This window comes from Schistocerca nitens, chromosome 2 (genome assembly GCF_023898315.1).
Source record: "Schistocerca nitens isolate TAMUIC-IGC-003100 chromosome 2, iqSchNite1.1, whole genome shotgun sequence".
Lineage (NCBI taxonomy): Eukaryota > Metazoa > Arthropoda > Insecta > Orthoptera > Acrididae > Schistocerca > Schistocerca nitens.
In genome coordinates, this window is record NC_064615.1 from 297,534,037 (window position 1) to 297,557,078 (window position 23,042).

General features: G+C 43.8%; 1 protein-coding gene and 1 pseudogene across 1 annotated transcript in view; both read right to left on the minus strand.

Moving 5' to 3' along the window:
* Nucleotides 1-23,042, minus strand: part of LOC126234374 (cysteine-rich protein 1-like) — a 155,092-nt gene that overhangs the window by 126,806 nt on the left and 5,244 nt on the right. The gene's annotated exons all lie outside the window — the stretch shown is intronic.
* Nucleotides 18,867-18,984, minus strand: LOC126237861 (5S ribosomal RNA; annotated as a pseudogene).

Sequence of the window (23,042 nt, forward strand, 5' to 3'; positions counted from 1 at the left end):
AATGGCGGAGGGTACATTGTATCAATATTCTCGTTATTCTGTTCGATTCCATTCGCGTACTGGGCAGAGGGCTGTTTATATACCTCTGTACGTGCCCTAAACTAAGTGATACCTACGCCAGAGAAATACTAGTGTGGCAGCATAATCCCATCAACATGTCTCTGAATTCGTTCGGTGCCTGCAGTCACGCCTACTTGATATTGACTGCAGACGCTGGAACAGTACTCTAGAACTGGTCGCACCAACTTTTTGTACGTACTTTTCTTTACAGATACACCGCACTTCACCGCAAACTTTCCGACAAATAATTTCATTCGCTCTCCTTAATACGGATATTACGTGATCGTGCCATTTCAAATGGTTCAAATGGCTCTGAGCACTATGGGACTTAACATCTGAGGTCATCAGTCCCCTAGAACTTAGAACTACTTAAACCTAACTAACCTAAGGACATCACACACATCCATGCCCGAGGCAGGATTCGAACCTGCGACCGAAGCGGTCGCGCGGTTCCACGTGCCATTTCATACTACTTCTTAATATTACTCCTAAATATTTATAAAGTCATCAAAAATTTGATATAAACACACAAATACTCGTCTTCTTCTACAATTACTTCCCTTCGCTTCAAAACTGCTACAAATTCGTCGGGCAATAGACCGCGCCGCTCGAACTGTCAACACAACTGGCACTGTTAAGAGCATCCTACGACTTCCACATCGCTGGAAACGGGTTATACACAATGCTGGTGACTACTTTGAAGCTCAGTATAACTTCGAAACAAGTATCTATTTTGTACGAGCTGTAAATAAATAGTTGCCACTAGTTCCAACCCTCGTATATAACCCACCCTTTCAGTTATCTTACGTGGATTATACATACCTCATACTACTGCACGTGTATGGGCCACATTTTATTTTAGAACTATTTTAAAGTACAGCTTCTCAACTAGAAGTAAACTGATTTTTAAAATTAGTGTTTGTAATTTGGTTCTTATATTTCCCATTTTAGTTTCTGAAGATCCGGCCACAAGTACACATTTTGTGACTCCCTCAAACAGAGAGTAAAACTATGATTACTTTCGATTGTTAAAATTTTGGCATGACAGTTCTTGTTCGAGCATCTCCTCTGTTCTTCATCAGTACACCAAGCGCTCGGCATTTCTAGCTGCCGGGGAAGGGAAATCGCCGAGTTCGGGCAGGGGGAATAGTGCACCTTTCCTCGACCTTTTCTATGCGCAAATTTAAATGGGAGCAGATCACAGGGCACCGTTCGTTACAGGTAGTGTTTTTTTGCAGAAGCCGATTAATCGGCTATCGCCCTAATAGCTGCAAGAAATTCTGTTCAAGATGGGCAAAATGTGAATAAAATAATGACTCTTTTAAAATATAATATAAACAATTTAACGAGATGATTAAAATTATCTTGCAACCTATCAGAAATAACACCACCTGAAATAAAGTCAATTATAATACTTATTTACCAACAAAAAGTACTTAAAAATTACAATTGGAGAAACACATACTAACAGCCAAATTAAACTTGAATTTCCATAAGAGTTTCGACAACTATCAATGAAAAAAGAATTAATAAAGTTAAAAAGTCTTACGTTGTAAGTTAAAATAATAATTTGCTCACAATTTCACCAATTAAGTTAGATCGCCTGTCCGCATAAATCTGTCCCGCTGCGTTGAACAGTTGTTCACTAGGAACACTAGTAGGAGGTGCAGATAAATATTTAAGTGCAAATGGGCGTAGATAATTACATGGACCAGAAGCATTACTCAAAAGCCAAGGTTCTTTTAAAAACATGTTAGATGTTCTTCAAAAGGGGGATAGTGATGCTCCAAATCCAACTCGTTACCACTTGTGACCGGTAATGCAAGTTTAACACGTGAATCCCATTAATCATTATCATTTTTTCAGGATGTATTTTCAATATCTGCATCAGACGTGGAACAGGAAGGTCGAGGCTCATCAACATCTACGTCCATACGAGCTATTTGACTCGACCGCGACGCATTCTGTCGTAGAAATGATAATATTTCAGTCTTGGTGTTTTCCGTTTCATCTCCAGTCACATACTTCGTTTTAAAACGAGGATCATTTAGAGTTGCAATAAATAAATGCGGAGTATTTCTTGCGTAAGAAAATCTTCTGTAAGAACCTGTATTTACTGGCGATGGCGGCCGACCGACGCAGCAATCTGCTACAGTCTGCGCCAAGTAGGTGAAAGCTTCGCGACTGTTGCAGTTTAACTGTCGGCGTCCACCGCGCATGCGCAGTTCTAACAGTTACTTCAATTTCGGTGCTTGCTAGACATCTTCGGCTTCGGCCAAAACTTCGGCATATTTTGGCCGAAGCCCAGCGTTTGGTCGAAGCCGAAGGCTTGGCCGAAGTGGGATTTTTGGCCGAAGGTGGCCGAAGCCGAATGTTCGGGCAGACACACTAGTCACAGGCAACATTCGAAAATGGCACAGGAGAACGTTGAGAGAACAGTGGTGGTGGTCGTGGGGCAGTTGGTAGTGCTCCCATATTGCTACAAGACGTACTCTCCGCCGCAAACGGTAAGTCGGCTTGCAGAATACAGATGCACACGTTGTAGTTACAAGCTCTGGCAGCTAGGTGGTGCTGGCGGCGGTGCGGCCGCTCCTTGCAACGGCCGCAGCCACAGAGGAAGCGAGCAGCAGGTGTGCCGGCGAGCCGCACGATACTCCGTCCTCCTCCTCTTTCCCCTTCCGGCAGTTGGGAGCGGGCCGACCTTGGTTCATCGGCAAGGTCGCTCGCGGACTCTTCGCGCCGCCGGCAACTGGCCGGAACCTGCTTAGCGCGGCCGCGTGCCCGGTCCTCGAACCCAGCGCGGGCGCGCAGGGTTACGGGCTTGACTCCTCCTAAAGTCGTCCTCGCACGCGGCGTCAAAACGTTCGTGGACCAGGAGTGGTGACGTCACAGCGTGGAATCCCATGTTGCATTACAACGCGGAGCGTGAAAAGAAGAATGTGTCATTTTGCCTCAGGAGAGGAACATGGCCAATGAGAACCAGCATCGGGTTTACGTCACAAGCAGAATTTAGGAGACGCCATACTGTATGAAATTAAATTCCTTATCTAGCGGTTTTCATGTTATGGCGTGTCGTGGTCTTCAGTCCAAAGACAGGTTTGACGCAGCTCTCCATGTTATTCAATTCTGTGCAAGCCTCTTCATCTCCGAGTAACTATTGCAACTTACACCCTTCTGAATCTGTTTAGTGTATTCATCTCTTGGTCTCCCTCTACGATTGTTAACCTCCACGCTTTCCTCCAGTACTAAATTAGTGATCCCTTGATGCCTCAGAATGTGTCGAACCAACTGATCCCTTCTTCTAGTCGAGTTGTGCAACAAATTCCTATTCTCCCCAATTCTAATCAGTACCTCTTCATTAGTTACATGATCTACCTAACTAATCCCCAACATTCTTCTGTAGCACCACATTTCCAAAGCTTTTATTCTCTTCTTGTCCCAACTGTTTATCGTCCATGTTTCACTTCCATGCATGGATACACTTCACTTCATACAAATACTTAAAAAAAAAAAAAAAAACTCTTCCTGACAAATCCACACTCGATGTTTAACAAATTTCTCTTCTTCAGAAACGCTTTCCTCGCCATCGCCAGTCGACATTTTATATCCTCTCTAATTCGGGCATGATCAGCTCAAATGGTTCAAATGGTTCTGAGCACTATGGGACTTAACTTCTGAGGCCATCAGTCCCCTAGAACTTAGAACTACTTAAACCTAACTAACCTAAGGACATCACACACACCCATGCCCGAGGCAGGATTCGACCTGCGACCGTAGCGGTCGCGCGGTTCCAGACTGGAGCGCCTAGAACCGCACGGCCACCCCGGCCGGCTCATGATCAGTTATTTCGCTACCCAACTAGCAAAACTCACCTATTACTTTAAGTGTCTCATTTCCTAATCTAATTCTCTCAGTATCATCTGATTTAATCCGTTCAACTGCTCTTCCAAACCCTTTGCTGTCTCTGAGATAATGTCATCGGCAAACCTCAAAGTTTTTATTTCTTCTCCTTGGATTTTAATTCCTATCCAATTTTTTCTTTTGTTTCCTTTACTGCTTGCTCAGTATACAGATTGAACAACATCGGGGATAGGCTACAACCCTGTCTCACTCCCTTCTCAACCACTGCTTCCCTTACGCGCACTTCGACTCTTATAACTGCCATCTGGCTTCTGTACAAATTGTAAATAACCTTTCGCTCCCTGTATTTTATCTTTGCTACCTTCAGAATTTAAGAGTGAGTCGTTCAGTCGACTGGCGTATGTCTTATGAAGAAAAGCTGTTTCAAAGTACCGTACACAGAGGATCTATCATAAAGGCGACGTTTTAATACTATTCTATATAATAAAATGGCAGGAAACTATATATCGGTTATTACAGGCTATTCTTATTTTATGCTTTTCGTGTTATAATTTTCATGCTATGAAAGTGCTTTGGCAGAATGATGATCTATCAAAGGCGTGTCGTTTTTGGTGCAATTAGTCATATTTAAATATCAAATAATGGAATTTGCAGCCTTTACACGCTGTATCCCATCTACCTTAGTTGCTTCTTTCATGCTGAAGTCGAAGTGCACTTCACAGTGAAAAGAAAGGGTTGCACTTTCGCATCTAGCTGTTCCCAATTTTTTTTACCTTATGCTTTTTAAAAAATTCTGGGACTTTCTTATTAGTTCAAAGGGAGTACTTTCTGCAGCATTCGATTTTTCTGTATTATGCTTCGTGTATTTGCTGAACTCTATCACTTGAAAATGGCATAAAAGGCCGAAACCTGGGTCGTAATTAGATACAGAACAATACAGTCAAACGGCGGTGTATTCATTTAGAAATTATTGGATGACTGTTCTTCAGCAACATCAAAAACTGTTTAGCCATATAATATTAAGAATTCTACTCTTATGAGGAAAGGCTTGCTAATATTTAAACTTACGTTCGATATTAACAAATCTACCTTTTTCAGACACACTTTTCTTGCTATTGCAACTCTACTTTTCATACCCCCAGTTATTTTGCCGCCCAAATTGCAAAACTCATCTACCACTTTTAGTGTCTCGTTTCCTAATCCAATTCCCTCAGCATCGCCTGATTTAATAATCTACATTCAGTTACCCACGTTTTAGTTTTGTTGATATTCATCTTGTATATTCTTCTCTTTCCATTCCGTTCAACTGATCTTCTAAGCCCTTTTCCGTCTCTTCCTCAGATTAAAGTCCTTCCCCGTCTCACAGCCATGACACACAGACATAAAAACGCGTCGAGAGACTTTATAATACGTAGCGGTAAGTCTCAGTTCCGCTGCCACGTTTCAGAATTTCCTCATTTAACATTCTCAAGGTCCACGATATCTTAAAGTACTCGGCGGTAAATCCCTATCTCGAAAACTTCTATTGATGCTACGCTGTAATAAGGTACCGAAGAAAGGTTTTACACACAATCGTGTCAATTCCAAAAATAAAAGCATTTCTCGTTTAAATTTGAGAAAACAACTGAAGACCTTGTTCAGCGCGGAATTTTGCTTAGTTGTCGGACGTCCCGTCTTCGGTAAAACCATGCGCCCGGACGCTTAAATACGCCGACTCTTTCTGAGTAACACGCAATAAAACGTCGGACACGTACTGTAGGTGGAAATCCCCATATGGGAAGGCGGACTGCTCAGAGACTCAGCGGTGTCTGTCAGGCGTAAAAGGCGACATTCCACTCGGCTGACTTCACACTGCGGAATGTCCGCAGAGGTGTCCACTGTGCTTTCCTACACGTGGCTCCACGGTAACAGAACGTATGTTCCGCTGAACTGCTACTCACTCGACCCGTATGCCTGTTTAGGTAAAGCACCGGACTCTGGGTTCAAATCTCCGGTCCTCGTTCCTCCTGCTCCCTCCAAATCACTTGTCAGTGAGTGCCCGGACGGTTCCTCAGACATATCCAAGACCGATTTCCGCCTCGATCTTTGTCCATGCGACGAACTGTAATGCATATGGGATTGATTGTATAGGTAACCAATGGATAATGTCACATCTAACCAAAAGTAGAAAGTTGTACTTAGTAGTTCAACCAATGTAGCCCGCGAAATTATTCTGGCTGGGGAGAAATCACGTATTGGGGTTCCCCAAGCCTCAATCTTAGGTCCGCTATTGCTCCTCATCTATGTAAACGATCTTCTGTCTAATATATAACAAGCAGAGTTGGTTCTTTTTGGGGGATGATGCTGTTATTCAATTAACACAAGCATAAATATAGCGCTTAAGAGTGTAATTCCGTGGTTTCCTGCGAATGGTCTCAACCTCACTTTTAAAAAGACGCAACATACTCAGTTCTCCACATCTAGTGCTACTGCACCAATGGTTAGTGTAGCACACGATGAGGAAATAATAGATACGGTGGAAACTTCAAAATTCTTAGGTGTGCACATAGATGAGAATTTAAACTGGATAAAGCACATGTTGGAAATCCTAAAACAATTTAGTTCAGCCACACAGGCACTTAGAATCTCTGCAAATCCTAGGAAGAGAGAAATCACTAACTTTATATATTTTTATTCAATAATACCACATGGAATAATGCTCTGGGATAATAACTCCACTTCAAGAAAGAACGTCTTTATTGCTCAAAAACGTACAATACGAATAATATGTGGTGTTCACCAACAGTTATCTTGTAGATACCTGTTCAAGTAGCTGGGCATTATGACTACTGCTTCACTGTATATTTATTCCCTCAAGAAGTTTGTTGTAAATAATTCACTGTGGTTCAAAAGGAACAATGCTGTGCATAATTACAATATCAGAAGAAAATACCACATTCATTATGCCACATTTGTATTTAGCATAAAGTAAATGATCAGCATGTATGCAAATTTACAAAATAATCTGTGATTTGAATATAAAATGACTCGTTCCACACCAGTACGATTTATCTTGCAGGAAGTCCATGTAACATGAAACTTAAGTAATACAAGCAAAAATTATACTCTGTAGGCGGATTCAATGCTGTACCACACCACGTTGGCCGACTGACAGTAAAAACGCAGCTACAACTCATTTAGAGGTGATGGCCTCCACGAATTTCCCTCCCAATATCCTTAGCTGTTGTGCGCATCCTATATGTGGTCCCACTTGTCGCCAATGAATTCTTTCAGGATGACATGTATTTTGCTTAAGCTGTTCGATAGACATGAGGCGCCCCTATTTTCGAAACTGAGGTCACTAAGTGAAACTCTGATACGTCTAATATGACATGTTAGAAAAGCAAGTGTAATGGAAAAGAAGAATATGACGGCTGCAAGTGATGTGACACTGAGGATACAACGATTTAATTTGAGCTTTGTTAATGACGAAGCAGAGAGGAACTGGCGCTCACAGGGAGGCGGTTAACCTATAGATAGGGGCATTTGCGCACAGTGGAAATGTCTACCAGTTCCACAAATGCTTGTAAATTTCCAATGCTGCGGGAAAAAGTGTAGGTCTGTGAAAAATGAGCGAATGAGAAGCCAGCATTTTTAATACTTTGCGTTTTGTCATTAATTTTAAGAGGATCAGCGGTCAATAAACAAAGAGTCTGATACATTTTTCGTGCAGCCATTTCGTCTTAGCTTCCTTGCTCTTCCTATTTATGTAATTCCTCAGCGACTTATATTTCTATATTCATGATTTTCCCTAAATAATTGTGTACTTTCTTCTTTCATCGATCAATTGTACCACACAAGCGGCTTGTAGTGAAATTGCGTGCTTATGGAATATCGTCTCAGTTATGTGACTGGATTTGTGATTTCCTGTGAGAGAGGTCACAGTTCGTAGTAATTGACGGAAAGTCATTAAAGTAAAACATAAGTGATTTCTGGGGTTTCCCGAGGTAATGTTATAGGCCCTTCTCTGTTCCTTATCTATAAACGATTTGGGAGACAATCTGAGCAGCCGTCTTAGGTTGTTTGCAGATGACGCTGTCGATTATCGACTAATAAAGTCATTAGGAGATCAAAACAAAATGCAAAACTATTTCGAAAAGATATCTGTATGGCGCGAAAATTGACAATTCACCCTAAATAACGAAAAGTGTGAGGTCATCTACGTGAGTGCTAAAATGAATCCGTTAAACTTCGGTTACACGATAAATCAGTCAAATCTACAGGCCGTAAATTCGACTAAATACCTAGGAATTACAATTACGAACAACTTAAATTGGAATGAACACAAAGGAAAAGTAGGAAATGTAACAGATCTACTAAGGAGACTGCCCACACAACCCTTGTCCGTCCTCTTTTAGAATACTGCTGCGCGGTGTGGGATCCTTACCAGATAAGGTTGACGGATTTCATCGATAAAGTTCAAAGAAGGGCAGGACGTTTTGTATTATAGCGAAATTATACAGGATTTGGGGTGGACATTATTAAAACAATGGCGTTTTTCGTTGCGGCGATATCTTTTCCCGAAACTCCAATCACCAGCTTTCTCCTCTGAAAACGAAAAATTTTTTTGACACCGACCTATATGGGGAGAAACGATCACCACGATAAAATAATGTAAAGCAGAGCTCTTACGGAAAGATATAGGTGTTCGTTGTTTCCGCGCGCTGTACGAGATTGAAATAATAGAGAATTGTGAAGTGGTTCGATGAACCCTCTGCCAGGCACTTGAATGTGATTTGCAGAGTATCCATGTAGATTTAGATACATTTAGAAGTGTAGAAAAAGTTAACTTTTGATGCAAGTGAACGACAGAAGCAAAACACTGTGGGGAATATCTAATACTCAGAGTGGTCAAGTCTCAATGTGACTTAGTTCGACGTTGACTTATTCTCGATGGTGTGACGCTCTTGTCAATGTTCCTGGCTTGCTGCGAGTCTTTACGCATCTTATACAGTTGTTCACATGCACGATTGTCCGCAGCTCGTGGTCTTGCGGTAGCGTTCTCGCTTCCTGCGCACGGGGTCCCGGGTTCGATTCCCGGCGGGGTCAGGGATTTTTGTCTGCCTCGTGATGACTGGGTGTTGTGTGTTCATCATCATTTCATCCTCATTGACTCGCAAGTCGTCGAAGTGACGTCAACTAAAAAGGACTTGCAATACGGCGGCCGAGGAACCGCATGGGGCCTCCCGGCCAACAAAGCCATACGATCATTTCATTACATGCACGATTAATGGTAATATTGTAGAACAATTCATTTTATACTCTCATTACACAATCACATGTAAATATGGCTATATGCTATTTACACGTACTGCTCCAAGCCAGCATAGTTCTACGCAGACTTTTAAGTAAAAACTTACATTATTGTTAACTCATACCTAACAAGGCTGCTGACCTCAGCTTGCACGGCTGAAACCGAATAAAAATATTTTTAAAATACAGAGATGCGTCTTTTTCACCATCCCTTGAGGTCATTTACCTTTAAAACTCTGCAGTGAGTTTGTGGTATCGATAGCTACGATGCCACGGCGTAGGTTGGCACTACGACACGGATACCGACGACAGCGCACTCTAGACTAGCGGGAGACCTCTACGAGCTCCGCTCCAGATTTTGCCCATTTGAACAACAGCAGACGGCCGGCACACTTCGCTTCAACTTAGCACCTCAGGGCAAAGTTATGTATTACTCTTGTTGCTAAAGTAAAGGTGATTTTAATTCACACTGCAGTACCGAGAGATTTTCACCTATTCCTGCTCCTACCCACGCTCCGTCTTCCAGGCGGGATGCAAAAGTGTTGACGCGACATTTCAAGGTTAACAGATCTGAAGAATACAAAACAAAAAAATCTCTGAAGGAAGGCTACAGTGCAACAGACAATTATGCCCAGCAGACTCGCGAGACTCATAAATGATGTATTTAGACCCCTACATCGCGGAGAAAATACACGCGCAATCTGCGTTGCAAGAAAAACGCTGACTGTGAAAGATGTCACGTCTTTCTTAGCTTTCCTGAATGAAAAAAATATTTGAGGTCACATAAGTAAGTAGGACGGAGTACTTATCGCAGTGTCCAATATTATGAGAAAAACAAGTGTGTCTTCTCAGAAGAGTATCATGTACGCATGAAAATCGAAACAAGATTCGGAAACTAAATGGGATTTTCATAAACGTGTCATTTGCCATGTACCTCACGATAGATAAAATCCATTGAAACGTGAACGGTTGTAGCAGCACTCTTGATGCAGTCTCCTGACAGTTTCCCGTATCACTTAGATCTGTTTACCACTTGATTAAGTACTGATATGTACGCTTACAGAATAGTAACTGACGAAGAACATAAATTAGGATGACCCGTATATCGCGGTCTCAGGATCCACGAGCGTTCGCCTCTATTACTGAGGAGTATAGAGAACGCTGCTTATCCGAGACATGTTTCGGACGGTTCCTCAGGAACCCTAGTGCCCGGAAGAAGGGCTGTTATCAACTGACTGAAGAACGTTCCGCTGTCGCGGCTCAAGAGAGAGAGAGAATTACGAGCAGCAACTATATGTGGGCATGACGCCAGACAAATGGCCGTGAAAATCCGATGACTTCATGCATGAGCGAGCGGGCGATGTCCGTGTGGCAAAGAGAAGCTGTAAAGAGGCACGCTATCACCACAACCCAGCTGTCAGGGGCCAGATTACGAAATGCGGCTGCTCGTAGATCATGTCACTGTCGCTATTCAGCTTCCGGCATGCGTGGATCTAGGTTGGGGGGGGGGGGAGGTGTTGGTACTCATGAACCCCCTCCAAACGACAATTTATCAGAATCATTTACGGCAGCTTGAGTACGACAGTGGGTTTCCAACCTGACCAGCTGAAGGTGCCCACCCACACACTTACTGGTGAGAACTAATTCGACATGCTCGTGAGCCTAACGAAGCTGAGTGAGCAAGACACAAAGGGCAAGACCTAATAGGAAGAAGATCGACCGTTGATGTGTTGTCAGAAACGGTCGAAACAAACATGGTCCCCCCCCACCGACACTCACCTACCAGTTATACGCTTCCAGAGCCCCAGAATGCAGATCGCTTTCACAAACTTCATGCTAAATGAAATGATGATAACGGTGAGCACACACTTAGCTTTCATACCATGTAAATTATGACGTTGCCATAGTTGTGACAATTTTTTTTTTACAATTAGTGTCCACAAATGAAATGTCTGACACATATTTCTCAAATATTTCCGAGGGCGCATTCCTCTGATTTGGACTCTGTTAATTTATACTACAGGGATTTAATAAGGACAGACACAAATAAACTGTTAATTTAACATTAATATATTACAACATTTATACATTGTCATTATTACTATAACAATCCTTGACACCTGTGGTACGTCGATGCAACTTCGTTCATGTACACACTATCAGTGGTTTTCCAAGGTAGTAGCACGTACGGTGATGCGACAGGCGGTCGTTGAGCAGTTTACGAACACGCCAATCACACGCACTGCTCATTCGAGTCCAAGTTCTACCTGGAATATTCATTCCTCAGCATTGATTCTCCACATTAGAATCCTAAGTTTAAGATCCTCTACCAGCTGCATATTTATCTCCCTAAATGACTGAGACGCCGTGTACGCCAGTACACAGTGCACAAAAATGGTTCAAATGGCTCTGAGCACTATGGGACTTAACTGCTGTGGTCATCAGTCCACTAGAACTTAGAACTACTTAAACCTAACTAACCTAAGGACATCAAACACATACATGCCCGAGGCAGGATTCGAACCTGCGACCGTAGCAGTCGCGCGGTTCCGGACTGAAGCGCCTAGAACGGCTCGGCCACCGAAGCCGGCCCAGTGCACAGGCCAGAGTGCTATCTAACGGTCATTCCCCACTCTATTCCATCCACGAATGGAAAAAGAGTGACTGTTAGCATGCCTCGGTACAAGCCATGAATAAGGTGCACTGACCTTCACATTTTTTCTGCCCCATTCTCATCAAGACATTTGGTAGTTAAAACTTCAGTTTGAAGGCAGTCTTCATACACATTCGAGACCTGTCACTAACTCAAAATTTTGTGTCTTCCACCACTGAAATCCAAAGACCTGTTCATAAAACTCGCACATCTTTCTGCACTGTGATGTGTGTACGCAAGCTCATTCGATAGCGTTCGTGAACTGCGTCCTCGTATGGGAGGAAACACTTGTTTGTCGTCAGCAGTTCATCCTGACTTAATTTTCGGAACATAGAAATGCCAACCACCCTTTGCCCTTGAGTCCCTATTTTAGATTTCTTCTCTAAATTCCATTTTAATGAATTCTCATTTCGTGGGCTTTCTCTGCTTTTGTGTTCTCAGCAGGGCTTCTTCATCCTGTAGCCTGGCTAGAATTGTTTGCGTTGTTAGAAGAGGAGCAACGCTTGTTCACCATTCGCCTTTGCAGGCTGCTTACCTTTTAGCTGGTGTTCAGTGTTGTACGAAAACCTCTAATACGAGCTATTTCTGGACAAACATGACGAAACGTGACGTAATATCTCGGCAACAAGGGCGGAAAAGTTGGGACAAATACAGCACGATGTATTAAGCAACAGTTTTATAACATTTTATGGCATGTTTCATTAAGTAAAAGTTTTAGAAGCATTTTATGACTCGTTTTACTAGACACACAGTTTTTCGAAATGTGGTGCGTCTCATACATGCGGAAATACGATAATTAAAATATTGCACAGCTTAGTAGTTCTGCTGAAGCATCGCATCTGAAACTACACCATTGTTCCTCCAGTCGAGATTTCATGAATTTATGTGAATTGTGGTGACATGAGTCATGAAATCATCGAGGTGAGAATACGCAATGCGGTCACTATTTTCAGTGAAGCAACGTTGAGCAGATTAGATAAAAACAACGGCACCACTCATTCCACAATCAAAATGAGAAACACAACTCAGTAGCCGTGTTTTTATTTTTTGAAGTACGCAGCAAAGAAACCATTAGGAGACACACGGCTATCAGCCAGAGGAGTGGCGCCTGTCAAGATACGAGCGGTGATTAGCGGTCCGACGCCTGTGCAGCTGTAAGAGAGGTAAGATTGATGGATCGCTCCACGTGGAGGGATCGGTAAAACACTCAAGTGTAGCAAATTCCAGTAAGGCGCTGATAATACTGCCATAACTATGCACAGTTTTCTGATAGAAAGGAAATAATCTCGGAACTCCAACAGACAGAACAAGCTAAGAGTTGAAAACATCGTAAATAAAATTTTCCGCACTGGCTGTTAAGTACTTTTATTAAAAAAAGTCACTACCGGTTTTGCACCAACAGAGATAGATCTTCATGTGATCTGTACAAGAAAGTAAAACATTAAAAAATTACAATGGCTTGAAAATAAAGCGTCATATATCAACGAGAGCTGTGTAATCACAGGTTTTTTTAAACAGTCACTGTGCGGCAAAGTGATTGCTTAGAGCTAAGTCAATGGTAGTGATTTTAATAAAAGTATTTAAGAGCCAGTGCGGAAGATATTATTCACCATGTGGAATCCTGGCTGCGGTTTCCCGACTTTAAGATAATATTTTGAAAACACGGTTGTTACACGTGCGAACAAACGAAATAAGGAACTGTTTGTGCATCGTCGACGTCGATATCATTAGGGACGGAACACTCATCCAGTTTGAGGAGGAGACGGAATCAGCCAGGGTACTGTCATAAGAACGACATTGGAACTTGACGGAGTGCTCCAGGGATACTTGAGGAAACCGATGCTGGGGTTTGGTCACGTTCGTGACATGTTATATTCACATGTCGAAATATATCTGGTAAACGCTATACGTGCAGGAATGTCGATCTACACAATAACTGAAATTTCTTGTCTTTGCACTCGACTGCATAATCCGTGTTTCACTGTTTCAGAATTTCTGGCCTGCCTGGATAACATTTTTTTTCAAACCAGCTCAAGAAGCGAAACCGCAGTCTGACAGTGGATAACAGGTTCAGGCGCTCAGTCCAGAACCGCGCGACTGCTACGGTCGCAGGTTCGAATCCTGCCTCGGGCATGGATGTGCGTGATGTCCTTAGGTTAGTTAGGTTTAAGTAGTTCTAAGTTCTAGGGGACTGATGACCACAGACGTTAAGTCCCATAGTGCTCAGAGCCATTTGAACCATTTGAAGTGGATAACAGCCAGTGACCCGCCACCGACTCCTGAAACTGAGTACCTTGCAAAACTGAATACCATAACTGGCGAGTACTACACAAGTCCTTTTGGTCAACTGGATAACAAAATACCTGAAATGCGATCAGCGCTGCTGACGAAAAAGAAAAATGTTCATCAGAACGCTGCCCCCGCCCGCAATTGCGCTCAGGTAGTGGGAAAAGTGAGGTGCTGAACTACAAATTTTCGGAATATTCACGTTGTTTGTCATATTTGGCACCTCTGACTACCATCTCTTTCATCACGAAAAAAAGAAGTACGCAAGTAAAATATTTTGGGTCCGTTTTATAGCTTACTGAAGCTGAAGGAACATATTTAGCAGCTCTTACAGAGCCTCGCCTCAGAGAAGGAACAAAGAGGATATAAAATGTTAGTATAATCGTGCCGCTAACGCTCAGCTGTGAAAGTTTCTCTGCTTACGCGAACTGTACCGTCAAGTATTGTGGGTTGTTATCGAGACACTTGTTGCAATTACTTGAAACTGAGCTGAGGCATGTGCACGCGACGGCAAAGAACTTGATTTCCGTGCTTAGTTTGAACTTTTACAAGCGAATTTTGCGACCGTGATCAAATTAAACTGCCTGACAAAGAAGGTGAAGCATTCAGATGTGTCGATGAAACGAAATTAAATTTCCACGGCTTAACAGAGTAGGTGATGTTATTTCAGTGATTACAAAATCGCGTCAAAATCTTTCCAGTATGAACCCACTCATCTGTATGATGTTTTACGTCCTCTGGCCTGGATGCGGGCACTGATTCTGTTGGGAAGGGCGTCCTAAAGTCATTGTATCCTCTCCTGAGGCAGAATGGTTCTCGCTGTTGACACGAGTCTTTGATATCCTGGCACTTGCAGTCTTTGATATCGTGACACTTGCAGTCGGACGGAAAATGAAATGATCGCAGGCATTGATGGTGGGGAGGCCCCATCCGGGGAAGTTCGGCCACATTGGGCGACTTACGTGTCGATGATGATAAAATGATGATGAGGACAACACAATACCCAGTCCACGGGAGGAGAAAATCTCCAATCCGGCCGGGAATCGAAACCGGGCCCGCTGCATGAGAGGCAAACGCGTCACCAGGCGGACAACCGGACGGAGTCGACGTCCGAGCCACTCAGCCACATTTTCTATCGGGGACCGATCTGAGTATCTAGCTGGCCATGGGAGTACGCCAACATCACGCAGACAGCTCATCGAGGCACTTACCATGCGTGGACAAGCATTGTCCTGTTGAAAAATGGCACCCCCTTTTCTGTTTTTCATCAGTCTTCTGACTGGTTTGATGCAGCCCGCCATGAATTCCTCTCCTGTACCAATCTGTTCATCTCCGAGTAGCGCTTGTAGCCTACGTCCTCAATTATTTGCTGGATGTATTCCGATCTCTGCCTTCATCAGCTCCCTCTAGAAGCATGGAAGTTAATTCCTTAAAAAAGATGTCCTACCATACTGCCCACTGTCATAGTTCCGTCAATTCACTGAATGCCAGCCGTGCCCTGAAGTCACACCCGATGGCTCACCACAGCATAACGCCACCGCTATGCCTCTCCATAACTCTTGAAGAATGGTACCTCTCCCCAGGTCATCGCCATACTCGCCGACGAGTCCGCTGGGGGAATGGAGAACCGCGATACATCACTGAACACAACGTGATGCCATTCATCAGCAGACCATGATTCCCCGTCCACCAAACGCGCCTTCTCCGTTGTGGCGTCAGCGGCAGCCTATGCAACGGACGGTAATTTGCCAGTCTCGCTGCTGCAAATGTCCAACCGATGGTGTTGGATGACAAATGAGGGACGTTAAGTCATTTATCTCACTGGGAAACGAGAGAATCAATTCCTGTATCATAGAATGCGATCTTCCGCTGACCGATCCACAACCGCACCCACTCTTGCACCTCCTCGTCCGGCTGATAGCAGCGTCCATGCACGTCTTACTTCAGATAGCCAGAGGTGTGAAAATCACACAGTGGAAGATTCGGGCTGTACGGAGGACGTTGCTGTGTTTCCCAACAAAATCGCTCAGGCCTGGCCTTCGTCCGATTGGCAGTGTGGAGGCGGGCGTTGATGACTTTACAAGACAGTAAATGACAGCATCATCTGCAATCAATCTAATGGCGCTGCTCAGATTGTCTCCTGAATCGTTTATGTAGATCAGGAACAGCAGAGGGCCTCTTACACTTCCATGGGGAATGCCAGATATTAATTCTGTTTAACTCAATGACTTTGCGTCAGTTACTACGAACTGTGACCTTTCTGACAGGAAATCACAAATCCAGTCGCATAGCCGAGACGATATTCGACAAGCACGCAATTTGATTACAAGTCGCTTGTTACGTCAAAAACCTTCTGGCAATGTAGAAATACAGAACCAGAATGAGATTTTCACTCTGCAGCGGAGTGTGCGCTGATATGAAACTTCCTGGCAGATTAAAACTGTGTGCCGGACCGAGACTCGAACTCGGGACCTTTGCCTTTCGCGGGCAAGTGCTCTACCTACTGAGTAGTGCTTGGGTAGCTCAGTTGGTAGAGAACTTGCCCGCGAAAGGCAAAGGTCCCGAGTTCGAGTGTCAGTCCGGCACACAGTTTTAATCTGCCAGGAAGTTTCAATACACAACCAGTTTGAAATCCCTTGTCTATAGCACTCATTACTTCGTGTTTGAACAAACAGTTAGTTGTTTTTCAAAAGTACTACTTTTCTGAATTCGTGCTGTCAATAAGTCGTCTTCTTCGAAGTAATTCATAATGTAGACCACAATATATGTTCGAAAATACGATTGCAAATCGACGTTGTGTTGTTATTGTTGCGGTCTTCAGTCCAGAACTGGTTTGATACAACTCTCAATGCTACTCTATCCTGTGCAAGCCTCTTTATCTACGAATAACCACTGCAACCTACATCCTTCAGACTGCTTCGTGTATTCATCTCTTGGTCTTCATCTACGATTTTTACCCATCACGCTTCCCTCCAATACTAAATTGGTGATCCCTTCTTCTAGTCAAGTTGTGCCACAAACTCCTCCCCAATTCTATCCAGTGCGTCCTCATTAGTTACGTGATATGGGTCTGTAATTCAGCCGATTACTTCTATTTCATTTCATGGATATTGGTGTGACCTGTGCAACTTTCCCGTTTTTTGTTACGGATCTTTCGTCGAAACAGCGGTTGTGTATGATTGCTAAGTATGATGCAGATGTAGTCTGGTACAGACATAAATTTAGGTGTCGTTTAGGGTTAGTTGTTATAAAATGACTCCTCATAAATAATTTGGTGGCGGCCGCAATGTTCGCAAGAAGAAGTTGAAATTTGGGTCAAAAATCAAGTTTATTGCCGTTACTTACATATGGCTCTACGGACGTCCAGTGATTCCAAATGTTGGATGACCTGTCGAACAAAGAGGAAGTATATGCTTATCGTTTTTATGTTAAAGCAGTGACGCGGTCTCCAGTATCGGACACGTCCTTTCACAAATCATAATATTCGAATTATTTGGGCGTTTAATACCCGACAACGAGGCACGATCCGACTGTCCTGAATGTGTGCACACCGTTCGTGGCCCGTATTTCTGGGAAACTAGGTTCTTGCAGACAGGATCCGCGATCCGCGGCAGACGCCGGTGACGTTGGCAGTGACGGCAATCCAATCGGCGCGCGGTCAAGCGTCGGCCCCCGAGCAGGGCAGAGGACACCCACAGCTGGACTGGGACAGAGGCGTGCCTGTGGCTGGAATCCCCGCTCCCCGTGCCGGGCATCGCTCGCTGTCCAGCGGCGCGTGCCTCCGTGTCCTGCCCTGTCCGCCCCCACCCCCACCAGATACCGCCCACTGTGGGCTGCCGTGCGCACTCCAGCTGCTGCCACTCCACGTGTCCCGCATACCGCGCGTATTAGCCGAGCCTGCCACCGCGAAGAAGACAGTGCGGATACCGCCACACGGAGTATCACTGCAAATATGTCACTGTCTCGGTGAATGTATTGGGTGTTTCGAACTCTTTGCGACAAACATCTATGAGTGACAGATGGGGAACAACTTTTGTTAGAGTAAAATGAAGGCTGACGTTTCCCGGCGAGGCCAGGCGTCGTCTTATTGAATTACCCGACCGTAGGACGCCGGGATTTCACCGAACTGGCAGGGCCTAATAACCAGGTGTGTTGCATTTGCATACTTCCCTGCCCTGTAAATTGATAGCGTGGTTTTCAACAAGACAGTCCCAAGAATGAGTGTCTCTAGGCGGAGAAAAAAAATTTTCGAGCTCGGCCTACCGCCTTTCACGCGGAGCAGATGACTGGCTTACAGGCAACACGCAGTGTATACGAATGCCGCAGAATGCCTACGTCCTACCGCCTCGCAGAGGCATAACCAATACAAAACAATGCCTGGCATCTCCGGTAAGTGTCGGCCAGCATTTTTCTCTATCTGTCACCCCTGAACGTTTGCCGCAAGGACTTCCAGACACCCTGTACATTAGTAAATGGCTAAAGCGATCACCCGGTCAAACATACCCAGTCCGCCAATCTAACAATCTCCACACTAGCACTCCGTCTTCAGGCCACGAGTGGCCTACCGGGACCATCCGACCGCCGTGTCATCCTCGGTGGAGGATGCGGATAGGAGGGGCGTGGGGTCGTAAGATGGTATTCTTGACCGAAGCCGTTACTAGTCGGTCGAGTAGCTCCTCAATTGGCATCACGAGGCTGAGTGCACCCCGAAAAATGGCAACAGCGCATGGCGGCCTGGATGGTCACCCATCCAAGTGCCGACCACACCCGACAGCACTTAACTTCGGTGATCTGACGGGAACCGGCGTATCCACTGCGGCAAGGCCGTTGCCTGTCCGGGGATAACAAAAATATGTTTTTCATGGATTTCATATAATTGTTGGCCTAATTTAAAAAACTATCAGCATCTACTCATGGCACACACATTAACCAGACTACAATACATTCATCCACTGTTTGACAATGGGACCACTTAGTGACCACCAACAAACGTAACACACAATTTCTAGCCTTTTAGAAACTTTATCTTCGTTGTCAGCCCCCACAAAATAATGAAAGGATAAAAGTTTATCGCTTACTACATTTTCCTTTTCTATGCAGCCAAAGTTCAACACCAGGCATGACGTTTCAGTTCGTTACTTCTTTCCTGTTAATGCTATCCACACCACAATTTTCAGTCAGTACTGACATATAGCACTGAAGATACGTATAAATAAGATAAGATAAGATAAAATAGTTTAGGAGAAAAACTAGCCATTCTGAAAAATGTTAATAGTTTTCAATACTGGTTGTATAAATGTTTAAAGAATTACGAAAACTGTGTTGGAAGTTAGTTCTCACATACCTCTACTACATGAGCCGAATATTACACAAAAAAAAAAAAAAAAAACACATGAAATTGTACTGCGAGCTAAACTAGTAAAATCAACATAGTTAGGGTTTTACGAATTCAACCATAAGGTTTAACTAGTTATCAAATGCGACTAATTGCACGTGACACTGTTACAACAAATGTTTTGAAAAAATTATACAGTTCCTGCAACTCTCATGGCTATATGTGACCCATTATTACAACCTCTTATTATTGTTAGTCATACAACTAGTTTCGTCTTAAAAAGTCATTTCCTAGTGTTCACACAGAACAAGGAGTCATATACATGAAAATGGCAGTGAACTCACACGATGTGCTATCGTTCATAATGGTAACACGTTACCAGTTCGCTGCCATTTTCATGTGTATGACTCCTTTCTCTGGGTAAACGGTAGCAAATGGCTTTGTAGGCCGAAAATAGTGGTGTGACTAAGAAGGGCTCTCATGAAATGTATCGCCTAAGTGGGAAAATGTCGCTTCACTTGTACTAAGTTTTCTTGTTTTATGACAATACCTACGGCTTTAAGGATTTCCTCATTACAGATCTATGGAACAAAAATTATATTAGTTTCTCTGGTATCTGTTGTATGATGACGACGTGGTGCTGAAATCGAAGACAAACAAGAAATTCCATAGAACTGCATCTACGTCCATAGCCTGCGAAGCTCTGCGAAGTGCATGGCAGACGGTACGTCCCACTGGACCAGTTAATTAGGTTTTCTTCCAGTTCCATTAACTATGGAGCGCGGGAAGAATGGCTGTTTAAATGACTCTGTGCGAGCTGTAATTAATCTGTTATTGTCCTCTCGATTCCTACGGGAGCGATATGTAGGGCATCATAGAATATTCCGAGAGTCATCATTTAAAGTCGGTTGTTGAAACTTCGTAAGTAGGTTTTCTCTGAATGATCTGTGTCTATCTTTAGGGGCCTGCCAGTTCAGTTTCTTCAGCATCTCTGCGACAGTCACCCACGGGTCAAACAATCCTGTAACTACCCGTGCTGCCCTTCTCTGTATACGGTGCACATTTGACCAACATTCGAGTATCGGTCATTCGTGTGGAATCCCCTTTGTACGAGGGTCGGTCAAAAAGTAATGCCTCCCATTTTTTTTTCTACTTAAAGAAATTAAGTTAAGTGAAAAATTTGAATTTGGCGCCATTCCTCAAACCTTCTTCTGCAATCCACTGCAGTAGTAACTTTCTGTGTCAACAGGTGGCAGCACAGCAGAAGTTTGTAAGATGGCCGACATCGATGTTCGTTTGAGACAGCGTTGTGTGATTGAATTCTTGAATGCAGAAGGTGAAACGCCCATACGCATTCATGAAAGACTGAAGAAGGTGTATGGTGTTGTGACAGTGGATGTCAGCACTGTTAGACGATGGGTTCGTCGTTGTAAGGAAGCTGAAGGGCAAACACCGTTGACTGACGAAAAGCGGAGCGGCAGGCCGGTGAGTGCAGTGACTCCACACAACATTTAGCAAGTTGATGACATCATTCGTGGTGACCGTCGGGTGACTGCAGATGAAGTGTGTCGCATTATTTCTCTTAGTAAAGGCAGTGTGATCACGATTATTAAACAATTGGGGTACTCAAAAGTTTGTGCACGGTGGGTTCCAAGAATGTTAACCGATCAGAATAAAGAGGCAAGGAAAACAATAGCCTCCCAACACTTGCAGCGCTTCCGTTTGGAGGGAGATGAGTTTCTGAAAAAAATTGTGACCGGGGACGAAACATGGGTGCATTTTTTTGAACCCGAATCAAAGAGGCAGTCAATGGAGTGGCGTCACACAAGCTCGCCGAGGAAGAAAAAATTCAAAACTGTGCGATCGGCAGGGAAAGTTATGGCAACAGTTTTCTGGGATACAGAGGGTGTGATTCTGGTTGATTTTTTGGAGCAGGGATGCACAATAAATTCTGTTCAATACGTCACAACCCTCAAAAAACTTAAAGCACGTCTTCAGCGAGTTCGCCCAACAAAATCAATGGCAGATGTTCTTCTTTTGCATGACAATGCAAGACCACACACCAGTCGTCACACCTCTGACGAGATTGTCAAAATTGGATGGGAAGTTTTGCCTCATCCCCCATACAGCCCTGACATGGCACCATCAGACTTCCATCTGTTCGGGCCACTAAAAGAAGCTCATCGTGGGATTCATTTTGAAGATGAGGAGGCCGTCAAAACATCCGTGCGTCAATGGCTTAGGAAGCAGAGCTGTGATTTTTACCGTGCTGGGATACATGCCCTTGTTCAAAGATGGACCAAAACTGTAGAGATGGTCGGAGATTACATTGAAAAATGACAAAATGATCCTCAATGTTGTGGTTTTCAACCTATGTAATTGCATTTAAATTTCCTGACAATTAAACGTAGAAAAAAAAATAGGAGGCATTACTTTTTGACTGACCCTCGTAGAATTCTATGAGCAAACCGAAGCTTGCCGTCTGCTCCACCTACGACATGGCCAATGTCATCGTATCATTTCATATGCCTATAGTGTGTTACTCCCAGGTATTTGTATGAGCTGGCCGATTCCATTTGTGACTCTTTGACACTTTGGTCATGGATACTACCACTGAAAAGTAATGCCTCCGAACTGTAGCGTGTGGCATGGCTGCGTGTAACGTAACTATATCGCTGCATGAGAAACAGCGTGTTCTAACAGATTTTCGAATTCAAAGAGTTCGTCCACACACTGAGCACCCTCTCCTTTAGCATTACAATACCAAGCCACACGCAAGCGCTGCGGCATCCGCAAAAATCCGACGCCTTGGATTCACTGTTATCGATCATCCTCCATAGAGTCTCGATTTGGCCCCATCCGATTTTCGTCGTTTCCATAACTTAAAGGACACTTTCGAGAACTTCACTTTGATAGCGACGAAGCGGTGCACGTAGAGGCAAGGTTGTGGCTCCGTCAATAAAGTCAAACATTCTGCAGCGACTGTCATCAACTTGTCTCTCGTTGGGCGAAATGTGTCCGTCGCCAGGGTAACTATGTTTGAGAAATAAGTATGTAGACATGGAGAATAAAGATGCAGGATGTTACAAACGTTTGTTTTATTTAAAAAGCTTAAAGAGTTTTCACGTAATATATTCGGAGGCATTACTTTTTCGTGTTGTGAAACGCACAATTTTACATTTTTGAACATCTTTGAGGATGGAAGAGAATCGTTCGAGGACACTGGTATACGTTATCATCATCAGCAGTACTAAACGGCGAAGAAGATGGGCCTAGTGAAATAAGTTACCCAACTACAAGTTGCGCGTGTGACAATCGTCTCAAAATATTCGCGAGTCGCACGTTACCACACAGTCCAGTGATTCTGCCTTTACTTCAACGATATTCCTCCATTGTTAACAATGGGACATTTACACGTGACAATGGATCTCATTCCGAAATGTCCAATCTGCTACAGAGTAAATAGCGTCTATTTTCTTCGAGATAAGAGCAGCGTTGAAGACAATGTTGCTTGATTGAGGTAAGCAACACAAAGGTTGTCTCAAGTCGCAGAGG